General features: G+C 47.4%; 2 protein-coding genes across 5 annotated transcripts in view; one reads left to right on the forward strand and one right to left on the reverse strand.

Annotated features, from left to right (window-relative positions):
- Positions 1–2,478, reverse strand: part of KCNJ10 (potassium inwardly rectifying channel subfamily J member 10) — a 32,942-nt gene extending 30,464 nt beyond the window's left edge. Inside the window, exon 1 of the mRNA XM_009184651.3 lies at positions 2,023–2,478. The gene's annotated coding sequence lies outside the window, so the exon portion shown is untranslated. The remainder of the gene's footprint in view (positions 1–2,022) is intronic.
- Positions 1–13,566, forward strand: part of KCNJ9 (potassium inwardly rectifying channel subfamily J member 9) — a 44,658-nt gene that overhangs the window by 19,765 nt on the left and 11,327 nt on the right. The gene's annotated exons all lie outside the window — the stretch shown is intronic.

Genomic DNA, 13,566 nt, shown 5'->3' on the forward strand with positions numbered 1-13,566 from the left:
AGCTGTAAATGAGCTTATGCACAGTGATGCAGGTGGGAGGGAGCTAGAATGTGGTTCCATGGGGCATATGGAGGAAGTGGGGGATACCAACGTGCAGATCACTAATCCCCTCACACAAACATATGCACCCATAGACTGGATGTGGGTCAGATGTTGGGGGAGACAGATTTTTTTTTCCTCAGGGTAAGGGATAGCAGAGGGGTTCTGCATTAGAGCCACAGAGGGACTGGAACCATAACCCTGCTACCCCTGCCACTCCCATTCCCCACCCACCTTCCATCAGTGGAGTCATTGCCATTTGATATCCGCTGAGACAACTTGGCTGCTCAGGCTCTGGGTGGGGGGTGGGGGGATGGCTCAGAAAACAGCAGCTCCTTTCAGGACCCAGGTTGGCAAGGGCTTTGGGAGGCTGGACTGGCCCAGATCACCCCCCAACACACTCTCCCTCCCTTCCTCCCTTGCCACCACCACCAAAGGACTTGGGGGAGGCAGCGGGGAAAGGAGTTGGCACTGCCTGGGCCGTGCCTATTGCCTCCGCAATCCAGCCCTGGACCCTCTCCCTGGTATGATGCCTTCCGTCCCCCTCCTCCCTCATTTCTTCCTCCCTGAAGAACCAGTTATGAGTCAGGATGCCTGGTTCCTTACAAACTTGGTCCCCCATACCCAGTCTACCCCCGGAGAAATGTACAAGCCCTACCACTTGGCACAGGATGGTACCCACCATCATGCCAGGAATATGTTCAAAAATCCTTGGAGATTAGGGAGAGAGTTTCAGGATGAAACTAAATTGAACTCAGTGGCGGCTGCTCACCCCTCCTGGGGCTGATTTCATGACAACCACTCCAGGCCCTCCTCAGCACCCTTAAACAAGGCCATCTCTCACACGGGGGCCCTAAATCTCCTGTCATTATCTCCCTCTCACCCAGACAGCCTAAAGCAATCCCAGTGGGGAGAAAAGAAATTCAAACACCACAGCAAGAGCAGACTGGCCAAACATCTTTAGTCAGAATTTGTATTGGTAAGCAACAGAAGCAGGCTTTAAGCACTGACCTATTTGGGGTCCAAATCTGCACCAGCTTCTTCACCATCTCCACTTCCCCATCTGCCTCACCCTGCCTGGGGCACTCACTGGAATTAAACCTCAAGACACCAGAACCCACCCCCACTTTTTCCCAGTGTTGTCCTTCTACCCATTCCTGGTAGAAGGATTCTTTTTTCTCCTCCCCCAAATCAGGAAGTTCCATCCTTCATGTCTTCCGTAACACAGGTGCCCCAGGTTAGTTCTGGTGAGAGGAGGGATGGAATGGGAAGGGGCATCTCCGTCTGGAGGGTGAGTTTATAGAACCCAATCTGCCCTTCTCACTCTAGCAGAAGTGGCCTTGCTCCTTTCCTTCTGGAAATCTCAGTCTGAAACAGCTGGGGTGAGGGTGAGGGGCAATGAGGAGGGATGTCTTAAAATGGGAGCCACTCAGAATGGAAGGAAGAGATTGGGTGGGCAGGGGTCTGGAGCACACCAGGCTTTGGTGTCTCCCCGGTCTCAGCTGCCAGTATCTGTTTCTCTCCCCATGTAGGAACTAGCGATCATGGGTGTCACTATGTGATTGTCACTGTATGGGGAGTGGGGGAGGGGCTGGGGATGGGAATAACCTGTCCATATGGGGAGGAGGGCGCACTGTCTGCTGTGCCTGTGTATGGGGTGCCAGGTGATGTGTGATTGTCACTGTATTAACTAGAGGAGCGGGGATGCAACTGGTGGTCTGCCCAGTGGGAGGGGGCATCGGGAAAGCCCCTTCCTTAGATGAAAGGGCTGAGGTGACCAGCCTGGCTAGTGTCCTCGTGGGGAGCCCTTCCCAGGAGGCTCAGTTTGGGACTGCCCAAGGCGGGAGGCAGGGGAACAAGACGGTACCGCTGAGGCCAGGCAGGGTAGGGACTGAGGAGCTGGGACCCCGATGTCTCTGGAGAGTTAGGGGGACAGGACCCGGCCGGGGCGGCAGAACTCCTTCATCAGGGCCAGGGTCTTACCTTGGGTCCGAGGTGGAGTGGCCCCTTGGATGGGCCGCGGGGCAGCGGGACAGATGGACTGACGGGACGGACAGGAGTAAGGAGCAGAGCTGTGCGACGGTCCTGGCCAGGACTCTTAAACCCGGAGCTGGGATCAGATAAGGGCTTGTCCAGGGGCCGGGGCCGGGGTCGGGCCGGCCGGGGGCAGAGCTGGGCCGGGCCGGGCCGCCCCCTCCCTCCGCAGCGCCGGAGCCAAACTTTGTGTGAATGGAGGGGCCCGGAGGGGGGCCGGGCAGGCGGGGGCGGGGGGCTCCAGACGGACCAATGGGAGAGTGGAGCGCCAGGCTCGAGCGCCGGGATTGGAGGGGCTTGGGCAGGGGGCGGGGCGTGCGGGGCAAGGAAGCGGAGACCCAGACAGCTGCAGGCGCAGAGAGAAATACCCAAAGACAGAGACCCAGACAGACCCGGGGAGAAAGAGAGATGAAGAGACGATACGCCACGCGATAGGAGCTGAGCTGGCAGGGTGACAGGGGAAGGGAGAAGGAAGAAAAGGGAGGCGGTCGTGTCAGAGATGGGTTACGAGAGCTGGAGCCGGGGGGCGGGACTGGGGCCGAGTTAATGAAGTGGAAATGAATTCAGTACCGGCCCAGTGGCCCTGCAGGCAGCGCCGAAGGCGGCGCCTGGAAGTGAGATTGGGGCGGAGTAGGCCTGGGCTCCCTGGGCCACAGGACTGTATCTTTGGGCACAATTCCCGTGTTGTTCACCGTTTCCTAAGTCCCAGGTGCGGTGCTGGGTGCCAGATGCACAGCACACCGTGCCCACCTGCAGCGGCTTTCTCTGCAAGGAAAGATAAGGCCGGAACCCGCAGCGAAGTGCGGGAGGTACTGAAGGCTGCGAAAGGGAGAGGTCATTCTACTCAAAGGGCTCCTAGCAGATGTGGGAGGAAAGAGGTAACATCTGATTAAGGTCCCAAAGGAAGCAGAAGATTCAGGTGCTGAGAGATGGTCCCCAGGACTCTGTTCCATTTAAGGCAGAGGGAACGTCCTGGGGAGACATGAAAATACAAGTTCACTTGGGAAACAGCATCAAACTGTCCCATTTACTAGATTAGAGTGCAGGATGATGGTTCTCAACCCTTTCATCACCAAAGACTTCTTTAATTTCCTGAATCTATGTTTTGAGAGGTTTTAATTCACTCCCACCCCCAGCATTTATTAAAGAAGAATATAATTATTTCCTCATTCCTGATCATCATAAGCATTTAACTGCTAATCAATAACCAGTGTTACCATACTGAGTTGCTATAAATTCAGGTAAAAAAGGAAAGAAACTAGGAATGTAGCTTAGTTTAACCGCTAAAAGTCATAAGATAAGTAAATATCCATTCAAGTAGCCTCATTGGAGAAGCTGGAAGGACTGGACTAAAGGTTAGGCACCATAGGCAGTGTTTGTGTTAGGGGAGCACCTGGAAAAAACACAGAGTTGTGCTGATTTGTGGTCAGGCCAGAGTTTCTGTAGGCAATGGAGAGCAATTGAAGGTTCTTGGGAAGGATGGGGTAGGAGAAAGCTATGGAATTTTAGGAAAATTAATCTGGAGGTGACAAAATAGTTTGAACCAAGGGGTTATAGTAGGGAAGTAGACTAGATAGAAAACAATTGCAATAATATAAGCATGAAGAGATGAGAGCCCAAGTCAGCGTGGCAGTGGTGAAAAGTGGAACACAGAAAATGAATTGGAGTACAGAAAAACCAAAAGAAAATGAAAAAACTTTGAAGCCAACTTGACATGATGAGCAAAAGAGGGAAGCTGCAGAGATCATACTAGAGTCTCAAGTCAAGTGATCAGAACTGCGAGATCATTCATGGGCATAGGGGAACCTGCGGGGTGGATCACACCTGGTGAGGAGATTGAGGTGGGGAAAGAGGAAGTGATGAGTTCAGAGCTGGAAGCTGTGGAGAGAGGTCAGAACCAGAGAGAGAAAGGAGGTCACTGCTGCCAGGGCAGGGTGAGTTGAAGCCATGAGAACAGGGTAGCTCCCAACAAATACTGCACAGAGAAATGAGAGCCTGGCACAGAGAGTGAGGAATACCTATGTTTAGGGGATGGGAAGAAGAAGGACCCCCAAAGAGTGAAAGAGAATCCACCAGACAGGCAGGAAGGAGACAAAGAAAGTGAGATGTCATGGATCCAAGGAAGGAGAAACTGTTAAGGAGGAGGTTCTAACAGTGCCAACAGGTACAGAGAGAAGAGGCATTGGGCTTGGCAGTGACAAAGTCTCTAGTGACATTTGAGAGCAATTTCAGAAGAGTGAGCAAGGTGGGAACCAGATTACAAGTTACCACTAGAAAGTGAGAAACTGTCAGCAAGTATAGGTTACACTTTTGAGAACTCTACTCACAGAGAGGAGAGAAATAGAAACCAGACAATGTATTAGAAACAGGCCAGGCACAGTGGCTCATGCCTGTAATCCCAGCACTTTAGGAGGCCGAGACAGGTGGATCACCTGAGGTCAGGAGTTTGAGACCAGCCTGGCCAACATGGCAAAACCCCATCTCTAGTAAAAATACAAAAATTAGCCAGGCATGGTGGTGCGCGCCTATAATCCCAGCTACTTGGGAGATTGAGGCATGTGAATCACTTGAACCTGGGAGGCAGAGGTTGCAGTGAGCCGAGAACATACCACTGCACTCCAGCCTGGGGGACAGAGCAAGACTCTATCTCCAAAAACAAAACAAAACGAAACAAAAAAACAAACAAAAAAAGAAAAAAGAAACAGTCTTTCAGTTTTTCTTTTTCACACTCCCAATGCCCTCTCTTCCTAAGTCAATGTGGATGAGGGGCTGTGGTGAGATGGTCTGAGGGCCAGCTTAGAAGACTGATATAAGAACTTTAAGTTACCAAAAATAGGACATCCAAAAGATCCTTAAGGGGGCCACAGTCTTGACATTCAAAGACAGAGAGGACTTAGGCAGGGGTGTCCAATCTTTTGGTTTCCCTGGGCCACACTGGAAGAAGAATTGTCTTGGGCCACACATAAAATACACTAACACTAACAGTAGCTGATGAGCTTTAAAAAAAAAATCACAAAAAGAACCCTCATAATGTTTTAAGAAAGTTTACAAATTTGTGTTGGGCCTCATTCAAAGCCATCATGGGCTGCATACAGCCCACAGGCTGAGGGTTGGACAAGCTTGGCTTGGAGGCTCTGGTGGAACTCCAAAATAAACATGAAGAACACCAGAGAAGAGAAAGCAAGGGGACCGTAATGATTTATGGAATCATTAACAGACATTTATTGTGCACTTATTATTTTTCCAAAAATGTTATCCATGCATTTAGCTTCAACTACCACCCACGTGTCAATATGTCCAGCCCACCCAGATATCCATTTCAAACTCAACATATTTAAAGTAGAACATGTCACCTTGCTCACAAGAGTGATCCTCTTCATTTATTCTCTACCGTGGTAGATACACTATCATCACCCAACCAGAAACATGGCAGCCATCCTAGATTCTTCAATCTTCCTCACCTCATCTCCCTTATTGAATCAAGGCATCTGTGTTCTAAATAGCCTCAATATTGTCCCCTTCCTCTCTATTCCATTACCATTGCTGTAGTCTAAGACACCATTACCTCTCACCAGGTAATAAGTTTGCAACTTTGATCCTGCTCAAATTTCATGCTGGATTGTAATCCCCAATGCTGGACATGAGCCTGGTGGGAGCTGTTTTGATCTTGGGGGCAGGTCCCTCAACAGCTTGGTGCTATCTTTATGATAGTGAGTTCTCGTGAGATCTGGTCGTTTAAAAGTATGTGGCAGGCTGGGCGCGGTGGCTGAAGCCTATAATCCCAGCACTTTGGGAGGCCAAGATGGGCGGATCACGAGGTCAGGAGATCAAGACCATCCTGGCTAACACGGTGAAACCCTGTCTCTACTAAAAAATACAAACAACTAGCAGGGCGAGGTGGCGGGCACCTGTAGTCCTAGCTACTCAGGAGGCTGAGGCAGGAGAATGGCGTAAACCGGAGGCCGAGGAGCTTGCAGTGAGCGAGGCAGGCGCCACTGCACTCCAGCCTGGTGACAGAGCGAGACTCCGTCTCAAAAAAAAGTATGTGGCAACACCCCTCATCATCAACTCTCTCTTGCTCCTGCTCTTGCCATGTGATGTGCCTGCTCCTGCTTTGCCTTCCACAAGCTTCCTGAGGTCTCCGGCAGGCAGATGTCAGCGCCATGCTTCCAGTAAAGCCTGCAGAACTGTGGCTGAACCAATTAAACCTCTTTTTCTTGCTCGAATTACCCAGTGTCTGTTGTTGTTGTTGTTGTTGTTTTAATTTTTAATCTTTTTTTTTTTTTTTTTTGAGACAAGGGGTTTCCTGTCCCTAAGGCTTCAAGGTGCAGTGGGTGTGATCACAGCTCACTGCAACCCTGAACTCCTGTGCTCAAGCAGCCTTCCTGCCTCAACCTCAAACATAGCTGGAACTACAGGTGTTCACCATTACACCCAGCTATTTTTTTTTGATTTTTAGTAGAGACGAAAAATCGCTATGTTGATGAGGATGATCTTGAACTTGTGAGCTCAAGCAATCCTCCCACCTCAGCCTCCCAAAATGCTGGGATTACAGGCTTGAGCCACCATGTGCTGTCTCGGGTATTTCTTTATAGCAACTCAAGAACGGCCTAATACACCAGGGCTACTGCAGCAGCCTTCTAACTAGTTTTCCTACCTCCAGTCTTCCTCCACTCTAATAATTCTTTGGATTATGAATTTCTTTATTTAAAAGTAATTAAGCACCGGTAAAATACATCTCTCTGAAACACACATCTGACCATATCATTTCCAAGTTTTAAAACCTTCAGCAACTGTCAACTATCTATAAGTAAAGTCCAAGTTCCTTACCCTAGAAGAGAAGGCCTATTATAACCTGGACCTGGTGCCATTCCAGCCTCATCTTCTTCCACTGCCCCTACACACCCAAAGCTACAGCGACTTCTTTTAATACTCAAGGTTCAGCCTTATGTTCTCTTTCTGTGTCTTGCCCCTTGATCCTTTGTCATTTACATAGCTCCAACTATTGTCCCTGAGTGAAGCCCAAATCTCTGTCTTCAATCCTACACTCTCTTTGGAGCTCCATATTTCTAGTTGCTTGCAGGGAATTTCCATCCTGACTTGACGGGCCCCAAACTGAACTCAGTAACTTCCTCCCCAAAGGTGGAAGTGCTCGGTGACTTCCTTAGTTCTGTGTTACTCCTGGTCGATTAGAATAAGTGACCTTTACTCTTCACCCTTGCCTTGGGCCCATTCCTGGACATGTCAATTAAACCAACAAATGCTGTCAAGTCTCCCTTTCTTTCATCTGTTTGCAATGTCCTTTTTCATTCATATGACCACTACCAGGATCAGAAAGATCAGTACAGCCCAGGACCTGACCCATCCTTCACCTTTCTCTCCAGTCTCAAAGGAAGAGGCAACATGTTTTCATCACGTCGGTCCCTGTGCCCTTGTTTTAAAACCCCAAACAGGTGCCTCTTGCTTACAGGTCACAGTGAAGGAGGTCTTCACCACAGAAGACCTAGAAAAAAAAAAAAGATAAAAAACATGGCAGGCCCCCAAACTGAACTCGGCATCTTCCTCTCCAAGGCTGGAAGTGCTCATGACTTCCTTAATTCTGTGTTACTTCTGGTCAATCAGACTAAAAAACTACAAGTGATCTGCAGAAGTGTCATCTACTAACAATCACAGTGAGGATAGAGTGGGGTGGGACTGGGCAGTTAGAAAGACTTTATAAGTCCTTGAGCAGCAGGGGTGGGAGCTTGTGGAAAAGTACACAGGTAGCTTCAACAGCACTGTAATGTTCTGACTTTAAAAGAGTGATTTAAATTGAGTTTTTGTTCTTAAATTATGCTTTATAACATATAGACATATATCCACCATCTATATTCTTTTGTACATATCAAATGTCAGGTTTTCATTTTGAAATTTGTTTGCAAAAGAGAAGTCCTAGAACAGTCTCTAGGAGCCCAGTAGGGAATCGGTAATAAGGGGCATAGGACATTAATATTTGTGAGTGTTTACTATGTCAGATAGATCAGGAGATGAGGAAACAAATTCTCAGGAGTTAAGTGGTTTGCCTCTGGTAACATAGCTGGAAAGTGTTACTTTTGGCATTTGAATCCACATATATTTGACCCCAAAGCTTGTCTCAGAATAACGCCAGAGGGAATCTGCATGGTTTAAACACAATCTTGCCAACCAGAGGCTATGACCCCTGAGTACATGTTGGTATGAAAAATTCCCCAGAGTTACAATGTCCAGTGTCCACCGTGAAACATGACAGAGGAACCTTCTCTCTTTGAGGAACCCTCTCTCTTCTTTCCATTTCCCAGCTTGCATCTTCCTTATTCTCCTCCACTTCTCCTTTCAGACTCACTGCTTCCAGCTTTGGCCTCATCTCTACTTTTACTTCATTTACAACGGGGCAGAGGCTACCTCAGAGCAGAGGAGGAGGAGAGTTGGGGTGTGTCACCTGTTTTGGAAAGAGAATCCACAAGTGGGCAGCAGTCTGAGGGGCTTGTGCTTGGCAAAGCAGATGTGGACAGAGGGAATCAGGAAAGCTTTGGGTTGGGAGGCATGACAGAGACTCAGAATAGTCAGTATTTAACAAGTCTGAAAAGAACAGAGACTGACATGGCTCACCACCGGATTCAGGATTCCAAGTGGCATTTTGGTGCTCACATCCCACAGTGCTGAACAAATTCCATTAGTAGTGGAGCAACTCGTAGCTGAATGACTCAGGCTGCAGAGGAGAAATCCAAGAGAAGGACTGAGCTATATTCCCCTAGTCACTAATGAATCATTACGTCAGTAGATCACCCCCTTTAAATAAATGCAATATACACAAACCCACATTTATAAGACATAAGTTGGGGAATACTTAGTTACCTACTAAAGAGTTCTTTCTTTTAAAAAAGAAAAAAATGGCCAGGCACCGTGGCTTATACCTGTAATCCCAGCACTTTGGGAGGCCAAGGTGGGTGGATCACCTAAAATCAGGAGTTCAAGATCAGCCTGGCCAACATGGTGAAACCCCATCTCTACTGAAAATACAAAAAAAAAAAAAAAATAGCCAGGCATGGGGGTGTGTGCCTGTAATCTCAGCTACTCAGGAGGGTGAGGCAAGAGAATCACTTGAATCCAGGCAGTGGAGGTTACAGTGAGCTGAGATTGCGCCACTGCACTCCAGCCTGATGACAGAGCAGAACTCTGTCTCAAAAAGAAAAAAAAAAAAGGAAAAAAGAAAAAAATGAATTTATTTAACTAGGGACTTCTAGTACCTTTTCAGTTGGGTCCAATTGATAGAAATTCCATTAACATCCAATGCACTGTGATAGGAGGGAGGCAACTGGGAATAAAGAAATACGAGGAACCTCGAGTCGGGTGGCCTGAGTCTTAGTCCTGACTGTTTTCTTGGGACCTATTCCTACCTGTAAAGTAAGGGCTAATTCTGTACCACCTCTAATTGTCATATAACTTTTAAATCTTAGCCTGTCTCTACCCAGTCCTATAAAGCAAGATAGAACTCTATGTGAGAAGGCTTCTGATCCTCCTGCTCTGCTGAAAGTAGCCAGAAAGGCAGCAAGCTCCTCAGCCTCAAGAACCCAGCCGGGACCTGGAGCTGTGCTCTGGAGCTGTGCTCTGCTTCTCCCCATTTCACTCTAATCTTCAGCTTCAGTCATTTGCCACATCTACTCCTTCAACCATATCTTTGCTCTGAGTTTTCTAGAACCCCATTCCCCTTGAATTTATACAAATTTTTATAATCAACAAGATTGGCCTCCCTGATCCACTACACTCATATCCTCAACTGTCTCCTGTCTTCCCCATCATGCTTCCTCTTCCCCTTGCCTGATTTTGCACAAGCTGTCTCATGATCTTGCCCAGGGAAGCCTCCCCAGATTGGCTGATCTCAGGGCTGCCACAAAGGCACCTGCTGATGGGGCAAGTTGAGGACTGAACTGCATTCAGCTTGCCAATTTCTGCACCCGGCTCAGAGCTGTGTCTGCTGGAGGAAGTGAACCTTTTATTTTCTCCCAAAAGTATCACCTGTTCCCTGTTATCCAAGCGACATGCCACAGTAGGCTCTTTCTAAGCTCTTTTTCTATTTTGCACCGCAGTTCCTTTTTTTTCTTTTTCCAGAAAGGGTCTCACTCTGTTGTCCAGGCTGGAGTGCAGTGGCACAATCATGGCTCACTGCAGCCTTGAGCTCCCAGGCTCAGGCGATCCTCCTGCCTCAACCTCCAGGGTGGCTGGGACCACACGCACATACCACTACACCCATCTAATTTTGTATTTTTTGTAGAGACAGGGTTTCGCCATGTTGCCCAGACTGATCTCCATCTCCTGGGTTCAAGTGATCCGCATGCCTCAGCCTCCCAGAGTGCTGGGATTACAGGTGTGAGCCACCGTGCCAGGCCAAAAGCTAGAATCTTGTCTATGGTTTTGTGTCCTGGTGCCTAGGAAAACTTTTTTTCTCCTGCCTCAGTTCGAGCTCAGTGATAAATAAGGAACTGAGGTTAGATAACAGGTAAAGTCTAGGACATGCAGGATGAGTGAATCAGGTGAGGGAGTGGTGGTCTTCTTCCTTGTCAGCAAGGCTAGGTTCAGGGGCACCTGGACTGACGCGAGAGGCTGGCTGAAATTGCCTCATGGAGGGCCCTGCCAGTGATGCCCCCTCCAGCAAATGGGGCCAGCTCTATGCAAATGTGGTCTTGCCCAGGAGTTTGGTTTCTTCTTTCTGAGCTCCTGGCACAGTGGAACCAACGTGAGCAGCTGCTTGGCAGGACAGAGAAGGGCAGACTAGCAGTCTCAAAGCTCGGGTGACAGGACCAGGCCCAGGAGACGGGGATGTTGACTGGGGCTTTAACAGCACTCTTGATGCCAATCTCGGGCTGAAAACTCGATATTTCCACTTGGAACAACAAGAATCACCAGCAAGAGAGCTGAGGAGAGGGCAGTATACCGGGGGTGCCCCCTGCAGGCCTCACAGGGTGGTGCCAGAACAGAGGAAGGTGGCACAGGCAGGGTGAGGCTTTCAGGACATCCCTGAGATGATGGTGATGATGGTGACCATGATGATGACCATGAAGAAGACAATGAGGAGGAGGAGGAAGAGGAAGATAGTAGCTAGCATTTACTGAGTACTAACAATGTGTCAGGCATTGCCTTATGTAGTCTTCATGACAACCCCCTAAGAGATGAGTAATATGGTTGTTCTTTTTCTAGACGAAAAATCTGAGGTTTAACTAGGTTAAGTAATTGATTCACCCAGCTAGTAGTGGACAGAGGTGGGATTTGAACCCAAGTCATTGCCTCCCGAGCTTATATTATCCAGTACAGAATTTCTCACCTTACCAGGTCATTCCAGGAGCTTCTAGCCCTCCGTGTCCATCTCTATGTCTTCCTGCTCCTCTAGCTCATATTTTCTTGATCCAAATTTATAGGATCTGGATAAGAATAGATCCATATCTGGGATATAATAACACTGATAACAATAACAAAAACACTTTGCATTTGTAAACCACTTTCTTCTCTTCATTATTTCCCTGGGGAAAAATAAACAATAAGATATTTCTATTTCTCCAAATTTTGTTCTGATTTTTATCGGTGTTCCTGAAGCTATTTCAATATAGTCATGATCAATTTATAAGAATAATTTTAGATTCTGCTTTTTTATGTAACTGTGTTATATACACATTCACATATTTAAACACAGCAATTATTATGGCTTTACAGTAACCCATGATGTTAATATGCCACAGATACTACATTACTGAGGCAGTATAACTTTGTGAAGAGAACACTAGGCTGAGGCTGACAACACCAAATGCCGGCAGGAATGTGGAGCATCAGGAACAGGAATTTGTGGCTGATGGGAATGCAAAATGGTACAGCCACTTTGGAAGGAAGTGTGGCAGTTTCTTAAGAAACTAAACATACTCTTACCATATGATCCAGGAATCATGCTCCTTGGTATCTACCCAAAGGAGATGAAAATCCGCTAATGGATGTTTATAGCAGCTTTATTCATCATGGCCAAATCTTGAAAGCAACCAAGATGTCCTTCAGTAGGTAAATGGATAAATAAACCATGGCCATCCTGAAATGGAATATTATTCCGTGCCAAAAAGAACTACAAAGCCCTGAAAAGACATGGAGGAACCTTAAATTTACATTACTAAGTGAAAGAAGCCAATTTGAAATGGCTACGTATTGTACAATTCCAACTATATGACTTTCCAGAGAAGGAAAATTATGGAAACAGGAAAAAGAGCAGTTGTTGCGAGGGGTTAGGGAAGGGGCATTGATTAGGCAGAGCGTAGAGAACTGTTACAGCAATGAGACTATAATGGTGGATACACATCATTGTACATTTGTCCAAACCCACAGAATGTACAACACCAAGAGTGAACCCTAATGTTGACTATGGACTTTGGGTGATTATGATGTCAATGTAGTTTCATCACATGTAAGCAATATGCCACTCTGGTGGAGGATGTTGACAGTGGGAGAGGTTGTGCATGTGTGGCGACGGGGGCATACGGAGACTCTCTATAACTTTCCTGTCAATTTTGCTCTGAATCTTGCCTTGTCGCCCAGGCTGGAGTGCAGTGGCTCGATCTCAGCTCACTGCAAGCTCCGCCTCCCGGGTTCCTTCCATTCTCCTGCCTCAGCCTCCCGCGTAGCTGGGACTACAAGCACCCGCCACCACACCCGGCTAATTTTTGTATTTTTAGTAGAGACGGGTTTCACCATGTTAGCTAGGATGGTCTTGATCTCCTGACCTCATGATCCGCCCACCTTGGCCTCCCAAAGTGCTGGGATTACAGGCGTGAGCCACCGTGCCCGGCCTAAGAAGTCTTTTTTAAAAAAAAAAATTAAAAAGCATGAGGTGATACAGATGTGGGAGTTTGACTCCTATCTCTGTCCAACTCTGTGACATTTGATAAATCACTTAACATGTCTCAGTTTTAGTTTCCTCATCTATAACTGGGAACAATAATACCTATCTGATAGAGTTGCCATGGGTATGAAATGAGGCATGTGTCTCGTTCATATCCGATGTTCAATGAATTAGTAGCAGTAGCCACTGTGTGTTTGTGTGTCTTTCTCCCTCATGGTTAATGAGCTCCTTGTGGGCAGGGACTTACTCATTCTGTAACCACCCATCTAACACACTGCCTGGCACTTGGGCTCCATAGAAGTTTGCTGAGTGAATACTTAGTAAGCTCTAACCTAGGCTTTTCTCTCTGGTGGATATTTGGGTTGTTTCCAGGGTTTTTGCTATGAACAAAATACATTCCAAAGCCTTCGTGTTTTTGTTGTTGTTGTTGTTGTTTTGGGTGTTTTTTGTTTGTTTGTTTTTCATTTGATCTGCACACCCTGTGAAGCAGGCAGAAAGGGGATATTTGCACTTGTCCACACCCTGGTATAGATGGAATAACTGTGGCTCAGAGAAGTGAAGTGACTCCTATGGTCACAGTGCAAATCAGTGACAATAATTAG

The sequence above is a fragment of the Papio anubis genome, chromosome 1 (assembly GCF_008728515.1).
Source record: "Papio anubis isolate 15944 chromosome 1, Panubis1.0, whole genome shotgun sequence".
Classification (NCBI taxonomy): Eukaryota; Metazoa; Chordata; class Mammalia; order Primates; family Cercopithecidae; genus Papio; species Papio anubis.